At 37.4% G+C, this 10,553-nt stretch overlaps 1 protein-coding gene across 3 annotated transcripts in view; it reads right to left on the bottom strand.

Moving 5' to 3' along the window:
* The window catches only part of RNF182 (ring finger protein 182), an 87,309-nt gene extending 78,248 nt beyond the window's left edge, over window positions 1-9,061 (bottom strand). For 2 of the 3 annotated variants that reach the window (XM_016431762.2, XM_016431761.2), the window contains exon 1: window positions 7,827-8,728. The gene's annotated coding sequence lies outside the window, so the exon portion shown is untranslated. Of the gene's footprint in view, window positions 1-7,826 lie in introns of all 3 variants that reach the window. The other variant, XM_016431765.2, reaches the window with a different exon arrangement.
* Between the last annotated feature and the right edge of the window lie 1,492 nt (window positions 9,062-10,553).

Below are 10,553 nucleotides of genomic sequence, written 5' to 3'. Positions count from 1 at the left end.
TCCTAGCATTTGTTAAGCACTAAGGATAAGGCTGGATTCAATGGTCTTAAAGGTCTTTTCAAACTCTGAGGTTCTATACTTCTGACAGATTCTATAACCTTAAAACAAGCCAAACAGAAATAAACACATTATATTGACATTACAAAAAAAAGGAAAAGGGAAAAAAGGAAGTCTCAAGAACTAAAAGCACAAAAATCTAGGCCATAGAAAGAGCACACAGGAGAAAGCAGATGACACCAACACAGAATATATAGTCTTTTATTTTAAATTTACTATTTAGGAGTTTGAAAAGACATTTATACTTCAACATAGCTATACTCAATTATACACACCACATTAGTGATTAAATTGTGTGAAATTATATGTTTCCTTTGAAAATTTATAAATATATTGGTGGGAAGAAGAAGCACAAAAGATTGAATGCAACTCCAAATTAAATATTCATTTCAAATATGTCTGACAACTAAGTATTTTAACTTAAAAATCCATTACTGATTAGTTTTTTTTAACTTCTTTTAAACTATTTTAGAATACATTATATACACTAATGCCAAATGGGAAAGACTTCAAGCATGAAGTCATTGATAGGTTGTATGTCTGTATTCTAAGGACCAGCAAGCTAAATCCAGAAACATTCATTACCTGGTAGACCACCAAATGATAAAACTTTTCACATACAGAAATTCAAATACCAGGTACTAAGCATTAGAGGGGTTGTAATCTACTGGTGAAGGGAATATCCATACCAATGAAATCACAGACACTTGAATTACTAAAATTAAGCATATACTGATTTAGGAAACTGATGCTAATTTGTGGCTTCAAATATTAATTATGCATGTTACAGTCATGATTATAAATGGCTTAATTATTTTATTTAAGTGGAGGAAAAATTGTGCCACCTGCCTCTGCCTCTGAAAGGGCCAAACTATATAAGATGGCAAGATGACATTTTGGGACTAATTGTTTTCAAGGATCTGAGCTCTACATGGTGTTTAAAAGAGACATTAAGCTTACTAGAGCCCTTCTCCCAAAAATAATTAGAGAAAGTATGTCTATGATAAGCATAATTAACCCTGTGGTTCATAACAGTCCCTGCCTCCTGTTCTCTAGTCCCTTGGACATTCCTCATGCCAATCAGGAGAGAAAACAAGGATTGAGAGATAATAGAGAAAGCCTTCAAGAAGCCGAAAATCCCCATATACACCAAAATATTTAAAGCAGCGCTTTTTGTGAGAGCAAAGAATTAGAAACAAAGTAGATGTTTTGACTGAAAAATGATTAAAGAAACTGTGATTCTTGAAGATAGTGGAATATTTTCTATGCTATAAAAATTATGTGTGTGATGAATACAGAGAAGCATGGAAAGATGTATGTGAACTGATGCAGAGTGGTTTAAGCAGAGCAAGAAAACAATATACATAACAACAATATAAATGGAAAAAAAACAACAACAAAGCACCAAAAAATCAAAAGTGAATGTGACAAAATTATAAACATCAAGCAGGACTCAAATGGAGTGATAATAAGGGATACCCCCAAACCACTACTTTATGGAGTTGGGGAGCCCACAGGTGTTACACATTGTATATATTTTCAGACTTTAAAAATATATCAGTCAATTCTGCTGATTTTTTTCAAAAATTTTCCCAAAAATATTTTAACGCTATTTGTTATGTTTAATGCTATATGTTTATGTTATTTGTTAGCTTTTTGGAAGGAAGGGGGATACTTGGGATAATTATGCTGATGTAAAAAAAAAAACAGAAGACATAAACAAATAAAACATCTTTTAAAAAATGACATTAGGCAGCTGTGATTAATTGGGATATTCTCAGCTTGTTATATTCACAAAATCTCTAAATATATGTGTTTGAATGACAGATTTGTCCTGCTTTGAATTCTAATGACCAATAGAATTGCTTACACCATTGTGCTTGGTGTTATTTTCTATATTTTGAAAAAAAAATGAATGCTAATATGAGACATTTAAGTATAAAATACTATCATTATTCTATATGTTCTAAATTGACCAAATTAAATGAAGAGAAGCTAAAGGAAATTTTTTTAAATCACTTAAGTTCAGTAATTCATTGGTAATCTATTCCCTACATAACAACCAGGACCTTAAAGTCTGTAGATGACTGAAGTTTCGGAGCTTCTTCCTTAATACTTTTTTAAAACTCTTGCCTTCTTTCTTAGAATCAATACTGCTCATTGTTCCCAAGACAGAAGAGTGGAAAGGACTAAGCAATGGAAAAGTCACACAACTAGGAAGTGTCTAAGGCCAGATTTGAACCAAGGATCTCCCATCTCTAGGCCTGACTTTCAATGTACTGAGCCACCCAGCTGCCCCATGAGCCACCTAGCTAACTGCTCCCTGTTCTAGAGCTTCTTGCCATTTTTTTCAATGTAGCTGTTTTCAATACAGTGAGGTCTCCATTAGCGTGAATAATGACTGCCCTAAAGCAGCTGCATTATTTGAATTAACACTGCATATTGCATATTTCCATTGGACCTGAAACCAATGACTGTATTTTACATAATTATAACTTCAACGAGGGACAAATTCAAATACATGTCATCACTTCAGGGGATTAATTGTTTGCATGATACAGACCCTTGGCCTGAGCACCACCTAGTACACTGTATTTTATTACCTGACCATGCAAGGAACACATGAATCACATAGTAAATGCTTTTAAACTAAGAAATTAAACACACACACACTGCGTGCACATTACACATACAAACACACAATGTGAAAAACAAGTAAAAAAAATCATTCTATCATTCTCTATTCAATACACAAATGGACCCAATCTCCCAAGTTTGGAAGGGACAGTACAGAAAGTTCCCAGGGAAAACTCATCAAATTGCACTCATCACATGGGCAAACAGAATGATAAAGCTGTAAATCAGGCCCCCATCTCTCTTAAACAAGTCAACTACAGACTCTCCACAAGGCTGGAGATCTGCAATGCAATTCAGCTGGGTTAATAATCATGAGACTTCTGCAGGGACTTCCAGGTTCAGAGGGCATAAGAGTAGCCATGATCCACGTATTCCTTCTGTGCCCTACTCTAATCACGGTTGGCAGTTTACCTTTCTGATGTCTATCTGTACCCACAGCTCTTGCCTCTCTTTTCTTCTTTTCCCTTATTCATGCTACCTGACACTAGTTTTCATCCTGGCACCAATCTCCCAGGATTATGACATCCTAGACTTTCTCCAATGAAAGGCAGCACCCTTGTCCTATAATTGTAGGTGTGAAATTGCACTGAGGATCTTCCATTAAGGAAGCCCACTCCTATTACAGTGGGAAAATGTCTGGATGAATATTGATAAGTAAGAAACATATTTAGGTCTCATATATAGTAGACTGTGTACAAAATATTAAAAACAGTAATCTCTTGATAATAGTGAAAATTTACCCTAAGGATTCATGCACGTCACTGCTGGAAAACTGGCTCATTCTCAACCACAGTAGTACAAAGGCTTTCTATGAGAAAAGATGTCTCTTGCATAACACCTAGAACAATGTTGGGCACGTGGTAAGAACTTAATACTTGTGGGCTTAATATGGTCAAATCTATTTCATTTAACTCCTGTTTAAAAGAAAGCCAATCATCATTTTAATTGAAATGCTTACTCTTGGTCAAATCATAAAGTAGGATAGTTTTCCAAAGAAACAAAATGAAAATACAAATAGATATCAATCCAGATATATATACACAGCACAAAAAATATCTTTAAGTCACTACAGTGAATAACCACATTGCCAACCACCCCTATATAGGCCTGTCAAAACAGCCCATATGTTTCATATGCCTTTTTCCAGGCAGGGTAGTTATCAATACCCACTGTGCACAGCAGGTCAGTTAACAATACCTTGTATTTAAAGTATTTTTCTTCAAGGAATCAAAGCACTTTGTGTCAGTGATATGTTATGTTCCCAAGCCACAAATTGGTATTAACCTAAACCAATCTGGTAATAAAAATGTTATTTAAAGCCTATCGCATTTTTAAATAGTGTTTTTGTAAATGTTACAATATATACCATGCTACACACCCTTCATTTTCAAATTGTACATTCAGAAATTACAAGAAAACAATGACCCAGAAACAGCTGATCAAGGCATTAGTGACCTTCTAAAGCCCAAGCTTACCCATATAGTTGCAAACAACTGATAATGAACCATAAGATTATATTATAAATCATTGCCTAAACAAGAAGCTTTTAAGGATGGTTTTATGTCGTTTGGTGTTCAATTAACAATAAATTAAATTTTAATTGCCTGCTAAAAACTCATTGTGTCATAATTATCAAAATGTCATGTTGTATGTACAGTTGATACCATAAAGATCACAAAAAGAGGTGTTTTACTCCACAATCATATGTCTTGTATATTATGATAGCTGTGGAAGAATTGATTAAACTACTATGAAGCAATGCCAGTGACAACTGGTATTTCACACCTGAGATTGTCCAATGCTGTCTGCTGTCATTGTTCATCTTAATCATGAGCCAGGATTCACCAGCCTCATTTCTATTTGCATATTCTAACAGGGATAATATAAATATAAAAATAATTTTTCTTCACTCTTTGGGCATGTACATATCCTGTCTTTGAGTCCTACTTACACAAACAAATTTACACAGATTGTTTTTCATTTCATGGCCACAAGCTACATTTCATGCTTCAGTTGATGTATAAATAAAACATTAAAACACAGACCTAAAATATGCAGTATATAGCTTACTCTATACTGACTGTTGGTTTCTAATGTTTATTGATGAAGTTTTTCTTCCAGTAGGAAAGGATTGATGCTCTCCTCAAAACCAGATTAGATCTTATATGAGATTAGAGGTCAAGGCATAAATATGAAATCTCATTGTGCCAAGTGAATATCATATCTCTATTCCAAAGGAATAAACCAACAGCCTCAACCATACTGTTTTAAGGCAATAGACTTCATCATCAGAATTTAATGGGGCTTTGAGCTGCCTGAAAACTTTAATATCAAGTCCAGACAATATGTACTTGGATTTTATGTAACACTAAGAAGGCTTCAAAAGGGAAACATTCTTGATCCCTTGAAAAATAAAATACAAATACTTTTACATCCAAAATATGACTTTATTCCACATCTGCAAAGCATTTCACTAAGATTTTAGTCTCAATATTCAAAAACTTTTTGTTGCCTTCCAGGCTTAAATGTAAAAATGCTGACTTTTTACTCTACATTATCTTCTTAAAATATACCTTCTAATTTTAATCTACTATAGTACTTCACTGCCATCACTAAAAGGAAATTTATCAGCATACCTGTGCACATGCCTATTGCTATGCTAGCTACCATTCAAGTTGACTTTTCTTAAGTCTAACTACAATTCCAAACTAAATCTTAATGTGGCTTGTGATTTAATTGCTTTATTTTCCAATATTCACTTCTGAAGAAGTGGCATTATTTAAAATTGCTGAACAATATGAGTCAGCTCAGGTTCATAAACCCAGTTACCAGAAAGCTAACAGGTGTTGAAATCCCAGAAGAGAGAAAAGGAATATCAGAAAATTGCTTCATCCATGAAATTGTCTACAGTTGCAATACCTGCAATTCTGATATATTTAACTGTCATTCAGAATTATTATGATGCAGACTTCTTTTCATCAAGTATTATTATAAAAATGCAATTTATCATATTATATTTAATATTGCTTTAGGCATCTCTGCTCTGACCTTCAAATTGTTTTCCTAGATTATAATTACATCCCTAATTTTGCTAGTCACATATCCAATCCCAATTAGAGCTCCTCTTAATCAAATGAAATTTTTATAAATTCACATATAATTTCCTTGTGACTGGAAAGATTACCTATTGTTCCTAGAACCAGACATTATTATTCTTTCTCATATGCTACATGATGTGTAATATTAGTTCTCAATGGTTGTTAATACAAAACTTTGATGGTAGCTTGCAACCAATTCAAATTGCAATTACACTCCCTTCTAATAAAGGGGAAAAAATCAAAGTATACTTAATTTTAATTTTATAACAATTAAGGTGGGGCACATCTATAATAGGAACTATCTAGTCCAATCACCTTTTCAGTTCCATTTTGCACCTTTATCTCTTACAAATATTTAAATATATAGCACACAGATCTCTGGCTCAAAGAGGTAGTTTTAATTATTTTTTTAAAAAGCTATCACAGCTTTAATTAGTTACATTGAGAAAAGGCAATTTATTTATGGAATACTGATGATGATAATATTTACCAAGTTTTACAACTGTCTTGCTACATTTGTCTTTATAGTACCTTTTTTTAATCATGAAAAATTATAAAGGCAATTTGCTCACTACTGAGAAAAATCTGAGCTCTCTCTAATATGCAGATAAACCAAGTCCTTCTAATGAGATAACTAAACTCAAAATTCATACTGATTTGGCAAAGTAACAAAATAACTAAGATTTGAGAATTACAGGATGGTTATTTTTCCAATACAATTTTAGAAATATTTCTTCCCACACTCTTATTTTTCCTCCCTGGGCTTCAGTTGTCTCAACTGCCAAAATGAAGAAGCTTTGTACCAAATGGTCTCTAAGGCCCTTTCCAGCTAAGATCCTATAATCCTTCCTTATTCCTACCTCTTTTGCTTTCTTTTCCCCACATTTATTATGAGAATAACATACAAAAGCAAATCTATTCATGCTAGTTCTCTAATAAAAAACCTGAATGTCACAAAGAAATACAATATTCACCATCTCACTGCAAAGAAAAACGAAATGAGCCCAACACTGACTGATTAGGAAGGTACAACTGAGGCTAATTTCCTTACAATATCATCTAAATTGATGCCATAATAGTGGATCAACCTGTCAGGCTGGAGAAGCTACTGTCTGAGCCCGGAATCTGCTAGAGATTCCCGAGAAAGAATTAATCCCATTCAATAGATGAAACGTAAAACCCTGCAGTCCCTTTCTCACAAACCTAAAGAATACATACAAACTTTTATGCCCCTTTTGAGGTACACATGTAGAGCACTTAAAAGCTGTGACTTTCACCAAAATACCAAATTCATTTTCGGGGTAAAACTAGCTCTCTCTCGCTCGCTCTCTCGCTCTCGCTCTCTCTCTCTCTCTCTCTCTCTCTCTCTCTCTCTCTCTCTCTCTCTCTCTCTCTCTCTCTCTCTCTCTCTCTCTCTCTCTCTCTCTCCCTTTCCTCACCTCCCCGCCTTTGATTGTGTTTGTCTCTCTTTGTCAGTAGCTGTCTTCCCTGTCTCTCCCTCTGTCTCGGTGTCCTTCTGTATCTCTGTCTCCCACGCACACCCTCTTTCCCTTTCACTCTTCTCTTATTCCTTTCTTTCAGAGAATACCTCGGGATATATGGAAGGATAGCTAGAGCATCCCGCCTAGCCTACCAAACTCAACACCTCATCCCGCGGAAGAAGTGCGTGTGTATATATATATGTGTGCGTGCGTGCGTGTGTAACTTGGGTGTGTGATTTGGAGATTTGGATCTGTGGGGCAGGCTGGTGAAGGAGCTTGTTTGTTTGTTGGTTGCTGGAGTCTCAGAAAGGAGGAGGAGGAAGCAGCCGGCGGCCCAGTGTTTCCAGCCGGAGACGCTCCCTTTGGGGTACAGTGCGGTCTTGAAGCCCAAAAAACCCCGGGTGTCAGCGATGCACACATATACACACATATCCACCAGAGCGCTCGAGCGCATAGATACAAACACATTCACTCCCCCCATGGCGCCACAACACTCGCCCCCTCCCCCTTTACCCAGATGTCCAGCTTGGGAGTAGGGAGCGCGCCGTCTTACCTGGCTTGTATGGCAGTGGCCGCGGCTGTGGCCATAGGGGCGGCGCAGCTGCAGCCTGAAGTGCCCGCTGCCTGATCCCGCGGCTGCAGTCCGAAGCTGGGGGGTTGGAAGTGGAAGCAGGAGGCGGAGCCCGGGAGAGGAGAAGCAGGCTGCTTTGTTACTCCCGCGAGCAGCGGCTGATCCAGCAGTCACCATGACAACTGGCGGCGGGCAGAGGCTGCCGCGGGGACTCCGAGGGCCCGAGACGCCGGGACCCTGCGCCCCGGCCTCGACTCGGTTAGGCTGTCACTCCCCTCTCACCCCCACTCCCCAGCACGCTTCTGTTCTCCCACCGGTGTGCATACGTGTCTTCAGTAGTACCCTGGGTTCCACTACCGCCTTACACTTCTTCAGTCTCCTTTGGAATAGACTCTACCTGCCACAAAGTCTGGGTAGCAGAGACCCCTAATTCCCCTCCTCCTTAGGCACCCGGCTTTCACTTCTTCCACTCCACAATTAGGGACAGGGAATGTAATCGAATGCACTTATTAAGCTCCTGCAGTATGCAAAAAGACATCACACCAGGTGCCTTGTAAGAAATGTCTTCCCTCCAATCACTGGACTTTCCTTGCATCCTTGGAAATCCATCCTTTGCTCCTCCAAATGAAACATTCTCAGAGCCCCACCACCAAATGCCCTTCCTTTCAGTTCTCGGGGACCAGTGGGAGCCGCCCCCCTCCCCCTGCCCTAGCTGCAACAAATGGCAATCCACTTGGTTTCTGCCGAAATCCAAGAGTCCTTGGCGAGGTGAGGGAGAAGTGTTGAGAAGCTGGCTAAGCGCTCCTATTTCTTCTGCCACAAGTCTAGATGCTGCCAAGAAGCACCTCCTCCCCTCTACCACACTTTGACGGGGCTGATAGTTCCTCCTTGACCGCTCTCATCCAAGTCTTATCTTTGCCCTGCTAACAGTCAATCTTGATGGGCACTTTTACCCCAGACTAGAAAGGAAGAAAATGTGACTTTATTTCTGATTTTATATTGGGAACACGTCACCCCGTTCACTGGGCTACAACTTTGAGACTATATTGTACATCTCAGCTGATGCCTCAGCTACGTTACTGGTTCTGACTACTAAGTATCAGCTTTGAGCACTGACCAGGTCTCTTGCCAAGAACTGACCGTGTGCTGCAACAAGCTTCAGTCCTCAGAGGAGAAGGGAAGGACACCGCTAGCTCTCCGCACCTGCCAGACACCCTCTGTCAAAAAAAAAAATCTTTAGTGAGTGAAAACAACTATCAGACCTTCTATAAAAACAATCCTAAAAGGGCAGCTCTTGAGGACAGCAGGGACAGCAGCCCTAGGGTGAGTGAGTCATCCTCTATGCTAACTATATTTTCTTGAAAGATCAGTTCCTGAATCCAAATCTACAATGTGTCATCAATTCACTCCAATTTAGACCCTGGGTGGCATTTCTTTTCTAACATCAATGAATCATCCTAAGATGCCAGAAAAGAATATTAATTATATTCAATAAGCCTTTGGAGGAGCTGATTTTTTTGGTTGTTGTTGAGAATTTGCTGCCCATCTGAGAATCTATGAGATATCATCTTCATAATAGTTTGCCTTGCTACTAGAGCCATTCAGGTTTGAATATATTAGTGTACTATATCATATCTGTTTGTGATAACTTACACTTACATTTATGAAAACATTTTTCATTACATCACAACAGATAGTGCAAGTTTTCTTATCTGATTATCAGATGAAAGTGAGACTCTCAGAGGTCCTGTGATTTACTGAGGATTTCCCAATTGCGAACCTAGCTCCATATGCAGATCTTTTGATTCTAGGGCCAATATTTTCCCCACTATATTACAGTTTTAAAAGTTATATTTAGCATCTTCATCCTTAGTTTTAGTTTAAAGCCTGAAGTGTGTGAGATTTAAATAATGGAAAATATATAAGAGATGCCAAAAATGAACCCTGAATGGTTTATTAAACCTCTTTTGGGAAAGAAGCATTATGCTAGATACTGAGGATTCAAAGACCTGGAAAAACAGTTCTTGCCTTCAAACAGATTCCATTCTACTAGGAATAGTCATACAGATAAATGAATGAAAGATTATTTGAAGTAGAGATTATTTACCATATGGTTATTAGAAAATGAGTAGGTCCAAGGACTTAGGAAGGATTCATGTTATACCCTTATAATATTTTCTCCTCAATAAAAGACCAGACTTAATTATGACCAGTTTTCTGCATTCAAATGAAACTTTCATTCATCTGCAAGGTTTAACCAATTGCTCTCCAGGAGGGAAAATAGGATATGCAGGTCCAAATTAACAAAAATAACAATCTGTTTTCAGATAGATCAAATTTTGTTTGAGATACCATATTTGAATAATCTATCTCCCCTTATCTCCAAGAGCCTCCCCACATACACTTCCTGGGATATTTTCATTTTGAAACATGTCAAGGTAGAAAGGGAATTACAGAATCTTCTCCTTCATCAGAAGACATGTTCAACCAACTCTTCATTAATATTTGATATCCTTACCTACATTTACTAAAAATATTGACCAATAATTATAGCTAACATTCATGTAGCACTTACTGTACCTTCATTGCTCCATAATAAGTTTGGTTCTACTCTTCAAGACTGATTACATCATAAATGAAGATCTTAAATATAAATATAAAGGTAAATGTTTTGTAATTATTATCTCATTTGATCTTCAAAACAACCAC

Source organism: Monodelphis domestica, chromosome 3, assembly GCF_027887165.1.
Source record: "Monodelphis domestica isolate mMonDom1 chromosome 3, mMonDom1.pri, whole genome shotgun sequence".
NCBI classification, from domain to species: domain Eukaryota; kingdom Metazoa; phylum Chordata; class Mammalia; order Didelphimorphia; family Didelphidae; genus Monodelphis; species Monodelphis domestica.
The sequence above is the reverse complement of the archived record's forward strand: the minus strand, read 5'-3'. Positions and strand labels throughout refer to the sequence as shown.